Here is a 15,000-nt window from a genome sequence, read left to right on the forward strand (position 1 = left end):
CCGCCCCGCGTTTTTGGAGAACGCGCGTTGGCACACAGAGTACTCCCACCTGCGACGAGCTCGTCTCCGCTCAGGTGGCTGGGACATGTGCTTGGAGGCAACGGGATTGTGGGATGCCTCCTTGCTACCTAAGGCATCAAGAACAGGTGGCAGCATGCCCATAATGACATGCCTGGATGCACTGTGTCCCAGCGCCAAGATGTCGTCAACTGAGCGGTACTTCGGACCCGACGATGGCAAGGCTGCTAAGGCTGACCAGATGGCCTGGTCAACAGGATCTTCTAACGACGGTGGAGTCAGGGAAGACGTGGAAGCCCCAGCAGGGGGTGCAGCAGCATCAGAGGGGCGAGGTCGCTCTGCAGAGGCAGAAAGAGCAGCAACGAACTCGGCGACCTGGTTCCTGTAAGCTCCCGCACGACGCTGGCACTTAATGGATTCAAGTGAGCGGTGCGGGAAGATCTTCACTAATTCTTGATTCAGGAACCGGGTGCCCTCGAGTGTTAGCACTGCCTCTGCATGGGCCAGGCGTAACAGTTCCTCACTAGACCACCTGGCCTTCGCCCTCTGGATGTTAATTTCTGCGTTCACTGCGCCAGGATGAGCCCTGCGGCGATGCACACCAAGACCAGTCTTGGTGCCGAAACTCCGACTGCACTCGGGGCACTAGAAAGCCGGCAAGACGTCACGACCCGGACTGGCGACGTCAGCTGGTGGCCCAACAACTGGCGCGGCTCCTCCAGTGGGAGGACCGCAACCTGATCTATTACGAGTGTTGGGGCCAGCTGAAACAAGAGGCAGGGGGGCAGGCAACCCCCAAGCCCCGAAGGTTCACCCCACTCTGTCGGTCAGAGAGCTCTAGGAAGACACAGAATTCTGTGCCTCCCCTCGGCTCCCTTCACGACTCCCGCCACGTGAAGGCCAGAGCTAGGATTTCCCACTGAGAGGCTAAGCGAACCATCATCCACTCGACACCCAAGGGTGCTAAGGAGTGGACCGAGAGGATCCGTATATGACGAATCATGTGAGCATTAAGAGAGTCATAGTTACTCCCGCCGTTTACCCGCGCTTGCTTGAATTTCTTCACGTTGACATTCAGAGCACTGGGCAGAAATCACATTGCGACAACACCCGCTAGGGCCATCGCAATGCTTTGTTTTAATTAGACAGTCGGATTCCCCCAGTCCGTGCCAGTTCTGAGTTGATCGTTGAATGGCGGCCGAAGAGAATCCGCGCACCCGCGCGCCCCCGGTGGAGCACGCTAAAGCGGACGCGGCCTCGCAGCAAGGAAGATCCGTGGGAGGCCAAGGCACGGGACCGAGCTCGGATCCTGCATGCAGGTTGAAGCACCGGGGCGCGAACGCCGCGCAGGCGCGCGCATCCTGCACCGCCTTCCAGCACGAGGCCAACCAACGGCGAGAGCGGACAACGCCCGCGCTAAACGCCCGCACTTACCGGCACCCCTACGGCACTCACCTCGCCCAGGCCCTGCACGTTAGCGCTGACCCACTTCCTGACCAAGCCCGACACGCCCCGATCCTCAGAGCCAATCCTTATCCCGAAGTTACGGATCCAATTTGCTGACTTCCCTTACCTACATTATTCTATCGACTAGAGGCTCTTCACCTTGGAGACCTGCTGCGGATATGGGTACGAACCGGCGCGACACCTCCACGTGGCCCTCTCCCGGATTTTCAAGGTCCGAGGGGAAGATCGGGACACCGCCGCAACTGCGGTGCTCTTCGCGTTCCAAACCCTATCTCCCTGCTAGAGGAATCCAGGGAACTCGAACGCTCATGCAGAAAAGAAAACTCTTCCCCGATCTCCCGACGGCGTCTCCGGGTCCTTTTGGGTTACCCCGACGAGCATCTCTAAAAGAGGGGCCCGACTTGTATCGGTTCCGCTGCCGGGTTCCGGATTAGGAACCGGATCCCCTTTCGCCCAACGGGGGCCAGCACAAAGTGCATCATGCTGTGACGGCCCCCATCAACATCGGATTTCTCCTAGGGCTTAGGATCGACTGACTCGTGTGCAACGGCTGTTCACACGAAACCCTTCTCCGCGTCAGCCCTCCAGGGCCTCGCTGGAGTATTTGCTACTACCACCAAGATCTGCACCGACGGTGGCTCCAGGCAGGCTCACGCCCAGACCCTTCTGCCCCCACCGCCGCGACCCTCCTACTCGTCAGGGCTTCGCGGCCGGCCGCAAGGACCGGCCATGACTGCCAGACTGACGGCCGAGTATAGGCACGACGCTTCAGCGCCATCCATTTTCAGGGCTAGTTGCTTCGGCAGGTGAGTTGTTACACACTCCTTAGCGGATTCCGACTTCCATGGCCACCGTCCTGCTGTCTTAAGCAACCAACGCCTTTCATGGTTTCCCATGAGCGTCGATTCGGGCGCCTTAACTCGGCGTTTGGTTCATCCCACAGCGCCAGTTCTGCTTACCAAAAGTGGCCCACTTGGCACTCCGATCCGAGTCGTTTGCTCGCGGCTTCAGCATACCAACCAAGCCGAAGATCTCACCCATTTAAAGTTTGAGAATAGGTTGAGGTCGTTTCGGCCCCAAGGCCTCTAGTCATTCGCTTTACCGGATGAGACTCGTACGAGCACCAGCTATCCTGAGGGAAACTTCGGAGGGAACCAGCTACTAGATGGTTCGAATAGTCTTTCGCCCCTATAACCAGCTCCGACGATCGATTTGCACGTCAGAATCGCTACGGACCTCCATCAGGGTTTCCCCTCACTTCGTCCTGGCCAGGCATAGTTCACCATCTTTCGGGTCCCAACGTGTACGCTCTAGGTGCGCCTCACCTCGCAATGAGGACGAGACGCCCCGGGAGTGCGGAGGCCGCCGCCCCGTGAAGGGCGGGGAAGCCCCATCCTCCCTCGGCCCGCGCAAGGCGAGACCTTCACTTTCATTACGTCTTTAGGTTTCGTACAGCCCAATGACTCGCGCACATGTTAGACTCCTTGGTCCGTGTTTCAAGACGGGTCGTGAAATTGTCCAAAGCTGAAGCGCCGCTGACGGGAGCGATTATTCTGCCCGAGAGCATCCCGAGCCAACAGCGGCGCGGGTCCGGGGCCGGGCCAGGTAGGTCCGTCATCCGGGAAGAAACGCGCGCGCTTGCCGGGAGCCCGAGCGCCCAAAGGGGCGAATCGACTCCTCCAGATATACCGCCGGGCAGCCAGCCAGGAGACCGGGGCTCTGCTTAACAGACGCGAACCGAGGCCCGCGGAAGGACAGGCTGCGCACCCGGGCCGTAGGCCGGCACCCAGCGGGTCGCGACGTCCTACTAGGGGAGAAGTGCGGCCCACCGCACACCGGAACGGCCCCACCCCGCGGCGAGTGGAAAGGCACCCGGACACGACCACGCCGCGGATTGCTCCGCGCGGGCGGCCGGCCCCATCTGCCGAGGGCAGAGGCCAGTGGCCGGATGGGCGTGAATCTCACCCGTTCGACCTTTCGGACTTCTCACGTTTACCCCAGAACGGTTTCACGTACTTTTGAACTCTCTCTTCAAAGTTCTTTTCAACTTTCCCTCACGGTACTTGTTCGCTATCGGTCTCGTGGTCATATTTAGTCTCAGATGGAGTTTACCACCCACTTGGAGCTGCACTCTCAAGCAACCCGACTCGAAGGAGAGGTCCCGCCGACGCTCGCACCGGCCGCTACGGGCCTGGCACCCTCTACGGGCCGTGGCCTCATGCAAGTTGGACTTGGGCTCGGCGCGAGGCGTCGGGGTAGTGGACCCTCCGAAACACCACATGCCACGACAGGCGGCAGCCTGCGGGGTTCGGTGCTGGACTCTTCCCTGTTCGCTCGTCGCTACTGGGGGAATCCTTGTTAGTTTCTTTTCCTCCGCTTAGTAATATGCTTAAATTCAGCGGGTAGTCTCGCCTGCTCTGAGGTCGTTGTACGCCACACCGCCAGCCGGCTGTGCACGCTACCGAGTACATACCGGTATGCGAACCGCCAGGCGACGGGCGCGCATCGCACGTTTAAGGAGACGCGGCCGGCCCCACAGGCGGCCGCGACACTCGCAGGTCTGCGAAGCGGGGCAAACGCCGCGCGCTTCAGTATACGTAGCCGACTCTCAGCCAGACGTGGCCCGGGAACGGAATCCATGGACCGCAATGTGCGTTCGAAACGTCGATGTTCATGTGTCCTGCAGTTCACATGTCGACGCGCAATTTGCTGCGTTCTTCATCCACCCACGAGCCGAGTGATCCACCGTCCTGGGAGATCTTTTCTTAGTTTCCACTGTCTCTTTCAAGACAGTTGCATAGGCGGGACGTAGGCGTGTGGCGGCCCCTGTTCCAGCGTTCTGTGTCCAACGGCCTCACGGCCGATGGGCGTCGTACGGCTCCACACCGGAGCGGACAGGCACTCGGGCGAAAGTCATTCAAAACCGGCGCCAGGCGCCAGGTGCCGCAGGCCAGCCGCTCCAGCGCTTCAGCGCTCGTACCACACATCATTTCCGTTAGTTTTGAGAAGCACGCGTGGTTCCGCACGCGGCGCACGGCTACTGCGAGCCGTACAGGTAGCGTGTTGCGCGACACGACACGCACATCGAAAGACATGCAGTCTAGTCGGTAATGATCCTTCCGCAGGTTCACCTACGGAAACCTTGATACGACTTTTACTTCCTCTAAATGATCAAGTTTGGTCATCTTTCCGGTAGCATCGGCAACGACAGAGTCAATGCCGCGTACCAGTCCGAAGACCTCACTAAATCATTCAATCGGTAGTAGCGACGGGCGGTGTGTGCAAAGGGCAGGGACGTAATCAACGCGAGCTTATGACTCGCGCTTACTGGGAATTCCTCGTTCATGGGGAACAATTGCAAGCCCCAATCCCTAGCACGAAGGAGGTTCAGCGGGTTACCCCGACCTTTCGGCCTAGGAAGACACGCTGATTCCTTCAGTGTAGCGCGCGTGCGGCCCAGAACATCTAAGGGCATCACAGACCTGTTATTGCTCAATCTCGTGCGGCTAGAAGCCGCCTGTCCCTCTAAGAAGAAAAGTAATCGCTGACAGCACGAAGAATGTCACGCGACTAGTTAGCAGGCTAGAGTCTCGTTCGTTATCGGAATTAACCAGACAAATCGCTCCACCAACTAAGAACGGCCATGCACCACCACCCACCGAATCAAGAAAGAGCTATCAATCTGTCAATCCTTCCGGTGTCCGGGCCTGATGAGGTTTCCCGTGTTGAGTCAAATTAAGCCGCAGGCTCCACTCCTGGTGGTGCCCTTCCGTCAATTCCTTTAAGTTTCAGCTTTGCAACCATACTTCCCCCGGAACCCAAAAGCTTTGGTTTCCAGGAGGCTGCCAGCCGAGTCATCGGAGGCACTGCGGCGGATCGCTGGCTGGCATCGTTTATGGTTAGAACTAGGGCGGTATCTGATCGCCTTCGAACCTCTAACTTTCGTTCTTGATTAATGAAAACATACTTGGCAAATGCTTTCGCTTCTGTTCGTCTTGCGACGATCCAAGAATTTCACCTCTAACGTCGCAATACGAATGCCCCCGCCTGTCCCTATTAATCATTACCTCGGGTTCCGAAAACCAACAAAATAGAACCGAGGTCCTACTCCATTATTACATGCACACAGTATTCAGGCGGGCTTGCCTGCTTTAAGCACTCTAATTTGTCCAAAGTAAACGTGCCGGCCCACCGACACACTCACTCAAAAGCACCCTGGTAGGATTGCAACGGGGTCCGCCTCGGGACGCACGAACACGCTCGAGGCGGGTCGCACGCCTTCGGCTCGCCCCACCGGCAGGACGTCCCACGATACATGCCAGTTAAACACCGACGGGCGGTGAACCAACAGCGTGGGACACAAATCCAACTACAAGCTTTTTAACCGCAACAACTTTAATATACGCTATTGGAGCTGTAATTACCGCAGCTGCTGGCACCAGACTTGCCCTCCAATACATACTCGTTAAAGGATTGAAAGTGTACTCATTCCGATTACGGGGCCTCGGATGAGTCCCGTATCGTTATTTTCGTCACTACCTCCCCGTGCCGGGAATGGGTAATTTGCGCGCCTGCTGCCTTCCTTGGATGTGGTAGCCGTTTCTCAGGCTCCCTCTCCGGAATCGGACCCTGATTCCCCGTTACCTGTTACAACCATGGTAGGCGCAGAACCTACCACCGACAGTTGATAAGGCAGACATTTGAAAGATGCGTCGCCGGTACGAGGACCGTGCGATCAGCCCAAAGTTATTCAGAGTCACCAAGGCAAACGGACCGGACGAGCCGACCGATTGGTTTGGATCTAATAAAAGCGTCCCTTCCATCTCTGGTCGGGACTCTGTTTGCATGTATTAGCTCCAGAATTACCACAGTTATCCAAGTGACGTGGGTACGATCTAAGGAACCATAACTGATTTAATGAGCCATTCGCGGTTTCACCTTAATGCGGCTTGTACTGAGACATGCATGGCTTAATGTTTGAGACAAGCATATGACTACTGGCAGGATCAACCAGGGAGCTGCGTCAACTAGAGCTGAGCAGCCGGCCGCCCGGGAGTGTGTCCCGGGGGCCCGCGCGAACAGGCAAGCGTCCGCTCAATTATTCTGCAAACAGGAGGAGGCTGAGCTCCCCTGCACAATACACCTCGAAACCCTCTCAGGACCCGGCGGCGCGCAGCGCCGTCCTAAGTACTTGGTCGGGTTCGAGAGAGGCGCAATCGCCCGGAGTTTGGCGAGTAGACGCTTTAGGTGCGACCACCCGTGCTCCCAACTGAGCTTGCCGCTGCCGACAGAGGCCCGGGAGCGTGCTGTCGTGGCATTGCCGGCGGGAGACAACACGCGCCACCTACGGTGACCGGCAGCTCCAACGCCAGCGCCACAGATGGACAAAAGCCCCACTTGGGTGCCGAAGCGAACTCCTCCAGCACAGCGCACGCGCCAACACGTCCGCACAGCTGCGATACAAACCACCTGCGAGAACCGCAGAGGCGACCGAGCAGCTGACGGCGTCGCGGCGCCGAGCGCCGTGCGGCGGCGCATCCTCAGCGCACACAGTCCTCAACCGAACCAGCACACTGCAGATGTCCACCGCGCTTCGCACCGGGCCCGCGAGGACCTACTTTGGCCGCACGGCGCCGCGTGCAGGGTGCGCCGGCGCGCAGCTGCGCCGCCTGCCGCCTCCGTCGGCCGGCGCGCCTGCCACTGGCCGCCCCCACCAGCCGGCTGTAGTGCGTGTGCCCACGCACCGCGCGGCCAGCACGCCGGGAGGCCCCCCCTCACCGGCCGGGGACGGTCCCACCCAGCCACCGCCGCGTATCGCTTCACACCCAGATGTCATTCACGTTCGTGGGCATGGTGGGTATCGCTGAAACAACCGGTTGGTAGCTCAACCGATCGTCGCCATCACTGATTCACCTCTAGCGAGAACAACCGCACCACAACGGTTTAACAGTTGTTCATTTGCGTAACGTCACCAGCAAACGTAGACGTCCATCGCCATTTGCAAATTCAACGATTGTTGCATGCCTGTGTCAGGTGTCACGACACACAATGTCTGCCCACATACATGCAACAACATGTGCACGCTTCGCGAACACGTGGAAGGTGGCCCCCGTACGTATGCGATGTCCATTGCGCGAACGACTGTCAACCGGCCTCTGTCGCATGTCGCAGATGTGGAACGCAGTGCACCATGCTATAACGGTGTGTGAGAAGAGACGACTACGTCTGACAACACGCGCCACTACATCAACAGACGGCTCACGCTGATCGCCATCCAGGGCATACCACACTGCAATCCAGCTCTTATAGGGAGATGACATGTAGCTGAGTGCACAACATTTGGAACGCATGGTTCGCCGTTGTTGGCGCAGTCGTTGTACGGTCACATGTACCACGATGTATCATTCAGTACATGAGGACCAATGTGCAGTACAGTGTGTGATTTGGATGTACAACATCAGCGGACAGTTGACACAGGCCGTACCACAGCGTAGGGTACGTGCTTCGCCATGCGAATGCCAATGAACAACTGCGAAGGGCATTGAGCATGTACGTCCTGCTGCCATCCACATTACAGTGTATAGCTGCAAGGTGTTAAACATGAAGCGATACACTGGGGACCGGGCAATGCGAGTAGCAAACTATATTGCGGGGGTTGCAGTTAGGCATCACTACACTAATTTAACGCATCGTATGACAATTACAGAGCAGGTTAAGGCCCAACGTGTGTTGGGTTAAGGCCCAACGTGTGTTGGGTTAAGGCCCAACGTGTGTTGGGTTAAGGCGCAGTATGGGTTACGTTACGGCGCAATGTAGGTTAGGTTAAGGTACAATGTGGGTTAGGTTAAGGTACAACATAGGTTAGGTTAAGGTACAATATAGGTTAGGTTAAGGTATAATATAGGTTAGGTTAAGGCGCAATATGGGTTAGGTTAAGGTACAATATGGGTTAGGTTAAGGTACAATATGGGTTAGGTTAAGGTACAATATGGGTTAGGTTAAGGTACAATATGGGTTAGGTTAAGGTACAATATGGGTTAGGTTAAGGTCCAATATAGGTTAGGTTAAGGTGCAATATAGGTTAGGTTAAGGTGCAATATAGGTTAGGTTAAGGTGCAATATAGGTTAGGTTAAAGCGCAATATAGGTTAGGTTAAGGCGCAATATAGGTTAGGATAAAGCGCAATATAGGTTAGGTTAAGGCGCAATATAGGTTAGGTTAAGGCGCAATATAGGTTACGTTAAGGCGCAATATAGGTTAGGTTAAGGCGCAATATAGGTTAGGTTAAGGCGCAATATAGGTTAGGTTAAGGCGCAATATAGGTTAGGTTAAGGCACGGTATGGGTTAGGTTAAGGTACACATTGTTGTAAGGAAAGGTGTATTGGGGGGGGCGGCCGGTTGGTTGATTGTGATTATAGTAAGTGGATGCCTGCGGCATCATCTGATTTGCCACGTCAGGATGCACCTTTGGCTCATGACAGCCGGCGCTCTGATTCCATGCTTGTGGCAGACCTGTGTCTTTCATTCCTGCCATTGTTTGCGTGCTGTGACAGGAGGCAGTATTGTGATGTTGGGTGCACCCCTGTGTAGGACATGTGTGGGTGTTGGTGGCTTAGCTGAGCAATGGTGGTTGTCGGAAGGGTGGGATATTCTGTTTTCTGAGTGGACCTCCCAGTCTGGTTATGACAGTGTGGATTGTCTAATGTGGCGGAGAGGATGCACTGGGTGTTGTTCCATGCTGGTGCTTACATATTGTCTGTGTGCGTGTTACAGGCAGAGAGTAGTGTGTGATAAGAGTGTGTGGCTGACGTGTGGTTGTGATTGTGAGCAGAGTCTTTTAGCATGTATACGGACAGTTGTATATATTATCTGTATTCTGATGGCTCTATCTATTACTAATCAGCGCCGTGTATACGTTTAATCCGGTTCCAGTCGAAACTGTTGTATCTCTGTACATTAGTGACAGGGCGAGCCCGCTATGTAGCTACTCGTCTCGGCAGCTTCCACCGGTGTATGGCAAGTGATTATAAGCAATCAGTCTAGTCGTCAATACCGATAGTGTGACGTCACATCTCTGGGGTGGGGGACGCTGCGCCCTTCCGGTGGGTCATGGCCTAGAAAGACTCTCCCCACGCAGGGGGGCTTGGACTGTCATTAACTCTTCCGAGTAATATACTTGCCGTACGTTTTTGCGACTGCGAGTGCAACGCCCACCGGTACCGACATGGATGGAGCGCCTCCTATCTGACCGCTCAGCATCGGCATTCGTACAGAGAGCAACGCGATCGCGTCTGTAGCTCGTAAGTGGTACAGCTCGCAGCTCATGTATAGGGACAGCGGGAATGTCGCATATTGGACATAACTCTTTTTTTTTTTTTTTCTTTATTGTTATTTTCAAACCCGTACAAACAGGCAGGCTGTCAGCAGCATGGTACGCCGCTCTTCAGCCGTAGAGGAGATAAAGATAGAACAGATAGAATACACAAATGTGACATAACGGTGGGTAATAAAACAGTAGACACATAAAGACAAACACGGAGCCGTTCACACTTGACGAAAACTCACTACAAACTGTTGTCACGACGCACTAACACTGAAGATGGCGATGGCACAGGTGAACGATGGAGTATGACGGGAACACTGAACACGAAACACGACGGCACTCACGAGACACTGATGGCGATGATCTCCGGCGCGCGAATGTCCACTCAGCGTGTACGAGTCCGGGGACCTGCCAAGAGAGGAGGTGGAGGAGGAGGAAGGGGAAATGGGAGAGGGGAGAGCAGAGATGCCATGGGCAAAGGAGAGAGGGGGAGGGAGGAAGGGGGAGTGAAGCCCGGAGGAGAGGGTAGGAGGGAGGGGGGAAAGGAAAGAGAAGGGAAGGGAAAAGGGGGGGGAGGGAGGGTGCCTGAAGGAAAGGACACAGGAGGGGGGGGGAGTATCAAAGTTGATAGGAGGGGTAGATGCAGGGGAGGAGGACATCATCAGGGGGGGGGGGGAGCTGGCGGAAGCCACCTTGGGAGAGGGTAAGGAGGGTGGAGAGATGGAGACCGGGTGGGACATGGGAGTACAGGCGCGGCAGCGGGCGGGAATGGGAGAGGACCGGGGAGACGAGCGGGTGAGGTGGATCGAGTTTACGGGAGGTGTATAGGATTCGTATCCTTTCGAGGAAGAGGAGGAGGTGGGGGAAGGGGATAAGGTCATACAGGATCCGCGTGGGGGAAGGGAGACGGATGCGATAGGCAAGGCGGAGAGCATGGCGTTCAAGGATTTGGAGGGATTTATAAAAGGAAGGGGGGGCGGAGATCCAGGCTGGATGGGCGTAACAGAGGATAGGGCGGATAAGGGACTTATAGGTGTGGAGGATGGTGGAGGGGTCCAGACCCCACGTTCGGCCGGAAAGGAGTTTGAGGAGACGGAGTCGGGAACGTGCCTTGGCTTGGATTGTCTGGAGATGGGGAGTCCAGGAGAGGCGACGGTCGAGGGTGACGCCAAGGTACTTAAGGGCGGGGGTGAGAGCGATGGGACGGCCATAAACGGTGAGATAGAAATCAAGGAGGCGGAAGGAGGGAGTGGTTTTGCCTACAATGATCGCCTGGGTTTTGGAAGGATTGACCTTGAGCAACCACTGGTTGCACCAAGCGGTGAACCGGTCAAGATGGGATTGGAGAAGGCGTTGAGAGCGTTGCAGGGTTGGGGCAAGGGCAAGGAAGGCGGTGTCATCGGCAAACTGGAGAAGGTGGACGGGGGGTGACGGCGGCGGCATATCCGCCGTGTACAAAAGGTACAGAAAGGGGGAGAGGACGGAGCCTTGGGGCACACCGGCGGAGGGGAAAAAGGTGTAGGAATCGGTATTATGGATGGTGACATGGGAAGGACGGCGGGAGAGAAAGGAACCGATCAGACGAACGTAGTTAATGGGAAGGGAGAAGGTTTGGAGCTTGAAGAGGAGACCGGAATGCCATACGCGGTCATATGCGCGTTCGAGGTCAAGAGAGAGGAAGATTGCGGAGCGACGGGAGTTGAGCTGTTCGGAAAGGAGATGAGTGAGGTGAAGGAGAAGATCGTCGGAAGAGAAGGACGGCCGAAAGCCACACTGGGTAACGGGGAGGAGGCGGTGCTGGCGGAGATGCTGGTGGATGCGGCGGGTGAGGATAGATTCCAGGACCTTGCTGAAGACCGAGGTAAGGCTGATGGGACGGTAGGAGGAGACGGCGGACGGCGGTTTGCCAGGTTTGAGGAACATGAGGATACGGGAGGTTTTCCACAGGGCGGGGTAGTAACCGGTGGACAGAACTACATTGTAGAGCCTGGCCAGGGTGGAGAGAAAAGAGACAGGAGCTTCACGAAGGTGACGGTAGGTAACACGATCGTGACCAGGAGCGGTGTTGCGTTTGGTGCGGAGTGTATCGATGAGATCCTGTGTGGTGATGGGGGCATTAAGGTCCGTGTGTGGAATGTTGTCCAAGTACTGGAAACCAGGAGCGAGGGGAGGGACAGAGGTGTCAGTTCGATCGCGGATATCTGGGAAGAGGGAGTAATCGAACTGGGGATCATCAGGGATGGAAAACACATCGGACAGGTAGGAGGCAAAGTGATTGGCCTTACTAAGGGCGTCAGGGAAGGGGTGATCATCGTGGAGAAGAGGATAGTAGGGGGAGGGTTTAGTTCCGGTAAGGCGACGGAAGGCGGTCCAGAACTTGGACGAGTTTATAGGGAGGGTAGCATTTAAACGGGTGCATGTCTGTCGCCAGTCCCGGCGTTTCTTGGCCGCGAGCAAATTTCGAATGTGTCGCTGTAGTTGCCGGTGGCGTCGTAGGGTGTCCGGGTCACGCGTGCGGAGGAAGGCACGGTAGAGACGACGGGATTCACGGAGGAGGAGGACGGCCTGTGGTGGTAAGGTAGGACGGTGGGGGTGGATGGCAACAGTAGGGACGTGGGCCTCCACGGCCTCAGACAAGGTCTGCTGGAGAAAGGAGGCGGCATGGGTGACATCATCGGGACGGCGGTAGGCGAGAGGGTGGCTATCGACCTGAGTGGAGAGGGTATCCCGGTAGGCATTCCAGTTGGCACAGGAATAGTCATGGATGTACTTAGGGGGAGGGTCATGACGAGGGTCGGGGCGGGGGCGACGGCCGTCTGAAACGGTGAGGAGGACAGGGAGATGGTCGCTACCAATAGGCTCCAGGATATCCACCGTAATGCGACCAAGGAGGTTGGGGGGGAGAGGATAACATCGGGAGTGGAGTTGGATTCGGGACGGGTGTGCTGGGGGATGGGGATGAGGTCGCCTTGAAGGGAGGAGAGGAACCGATGCCACCGCCGTAACTGGGCAGCGGAGCGACTATGGATGTTGAGGTCGGCAGCGATCACATAGGAGGAGAAGGTACGGTCGATGTGGGAGAGGAAGTCGAAAGGAAGAGGGGCGTTGGGGCGGACATAGATGGTGGCACAGGTAATGGTAAGGCCGGGGAAGAAGAGACTAAGGATCAGGTGTTCGGTGGGGTCGGGAAGGAGAGGCTGGAGCCGAACGGGGATCTGGCGGTGGTGGCCAATGGCAACTCCGCCACGCGCAACTGGGAGGGGATTATCGGAGCGGTGGAGGAGATAGGGGGAGGTGTGGATGGAGTGGTGGGGTTGGAGGAAGGTTTCATTGAGGAGGAAGGCATCCACACGGTGGGTAGCAAGGGTGTGCAGGAAGAGGTTCTTGTTGGCGGGAAGGGAGCGGATATTGTTGAAAAGGATACGATGCTGTCGCGCCATGATAAGGACTTATACGAGGGTGTCAAGGCGGGAGAAGGTGAAATGGGCCTGGTTATTGGAAAAGGTGGCGTACATTTTAAGTTGGAATATGGAACGGGCGGCGAGGGAGATCTGTTGTAAGGTGTGGGGGCGCTGAAAGGGATGGACGTTTTGGAGGACAATGGTGAGGAACCTGATGATGTCCTCAGCAGTGGGGGGGGGACGAAGGGAATTTCCAGAAGAGGTGGGGGCGTCCAGGGGACGGACAGGTACGGTGAGTTCAGGAGTGGTGGGAGGGGGTCGGGCTTTACACTTTTGGGAGTAGGTGGGGTGGGGGAGGCTGCAGGTATTACAGGAGGGAGGGGATTGGAGGTTGGAGCACTGCCGGAGGAAGTGCGCTTGCCGACAATGCGGGCAGGTGGGGGCCTCGCGGCACTCTGCTGTTGGATGTGCATTGTAGCGCAGACATCTCTGGCAGCGCAGGGATTGAGGGGGGGAACGGGAGGGGTCGACCTTGAACCGCTGATTGAAGAGGAGGGCACCCTCCTTCAGGAGACGGTCAATGGAGGGGGCGTCCTCAGAGAAAACCCGCATAACGCGGGTGGGGCCGGTTGCGTTGAAAATGCGGCGGACTGCCCGCACCTCCAGGGTGGGATGAGCCTTCAGCTCCGCCAGCACCTCCTCCTCCGTGATCGACGGGCTAAGCCGAGTGATCACGGCGGTGAGGGTCGGCGGGCGACGCGGGGGTTGGGGTTGGCGGGTAGGAGATGGGGAGGGAGCAGGGGTGAGGGTGGCGTGAGGACCAAAACGGGTGATGGGGAGGCGGGAGAGGATGTCAGTATGGAGGGTTGGGCTGGGGGAGGAGATAAGAACAGAATCCCGTCTGGGAGTAAGGAGAGAGATGGGGGCGCCAGGGAAATGTTGGCGGAGGAGGAGGCAGAGATTCCGGGCCTCGAGGAAGGAAGGATCGGGACGGGACAGGAGATATTTGTAGAGACCGGGTGGGGAGGAGGAGGAGGAGGAGGGAGCGGGGCCTGGTGGGGAGACGTCCATGGCATTTTGGGGTGGGGATGGGGGGCGGGGTGGAGCCTTTTTAGGAGCAGAGGAAGTGGAGGCGCCACTAGGGCGTTTGACAGCGGCAGATGGGCGGGTGGTGACATGAGGGACGGGAACGATGGGGAGGTGGCGGGAAGGGACAGGTCCCGGCACGGACGCAGCAGTCGGCGCCGGAGATAGTGACTGTGACGGTGCAGGCGAATGTGGCAGTGATGGTGATGGTTATGGTGACGATGATGACGGTGGTGGCGGTGACGGCGATGGCGATGGCGATGGCGACGGCGGCGGGGAGAGCTGGGCGTGGGCAGTGGCCCGTCGGGCCACCACCCTAGCCGGAGCTGCAGTGACAGGCTGAGGGAGTGGGGGGAAAGGATCAGAACGAGAGGAAGAGGCGGGAGAGGGGGGCGACAAAGAGTGAGGGCGAAGGGAGAGAGAGGAGGGGAGGGATGGAAGGAGGGGGGTGGGACTGGGCACACCAAGTGATAGTGGTGGAGGCGGCGGAAGGGGACGTATACACGATGGCAGTGGTGGTAGTAGTGACGGTGGTGGTGGGGGGCGGACATGACAACAAGAAGAAGAAAGAAAAACACAGCACTAAAAGGACAGGACACACACTGGGAGACGACCGACGGCGACGGCGACGGCGACGGCGACGGCGACGGCGACGGCGACGGCGACGGCGACGGCGACGGCGACGGCGACGGCGACGGCGACAG

The 15,000-nt window shown here is 57.4% G+C and overlaps 2 non-coding genes and 1 pseudogene across 2 annotated transcripts; all 3 read right to left on the reverse strand.

Moving 5' to 3' along the window:
- Positions 1-3,911, reverse strand: part of LOC124607539 — a 7,695-nt pseudogene extending 3,784 nt beyond the window's left edge.
- A 176-nt stretch (positions 3,912-4,087) lies between these two features.
- Positions 4,088-4,242, reverse strand: LOC124608369. Its single transcript, XR_006979036.1, has one exon. It is a non-coding gene; the product is annotated as a 5.8S ribosomal RNA (ribosomal RNA).
- A 351-nt stretch (positions 4,243-4,593) lies between these two features.
- On the reverse strand, positions 4,594-6,502 carry LOC124608908. The gene has a single exon (XR_006979456.1). It is a non-coding gene; the product is annotated as a small subunit ribosomal RNA (ribosomal RNA).
- Between the last annotated feature and the right edge of the window lie 8,498 nt (positions 6,503-15,000).

This window comes from Schistocerca americana, chromosome 3 (genome assembly GCF_021461395.2).
Source record: "Schistocerca americana isolate TAMUIC-IGC-003095 chromosome 3, iqSchAmer2.1, whole genome shotgun sequence".
Lineage (NCBI taxonomy): Eukaryota > Metazoa > Arthropoda > Insecta > Orthoptera > Acrididae > Schistocerca > Schistocerca americana.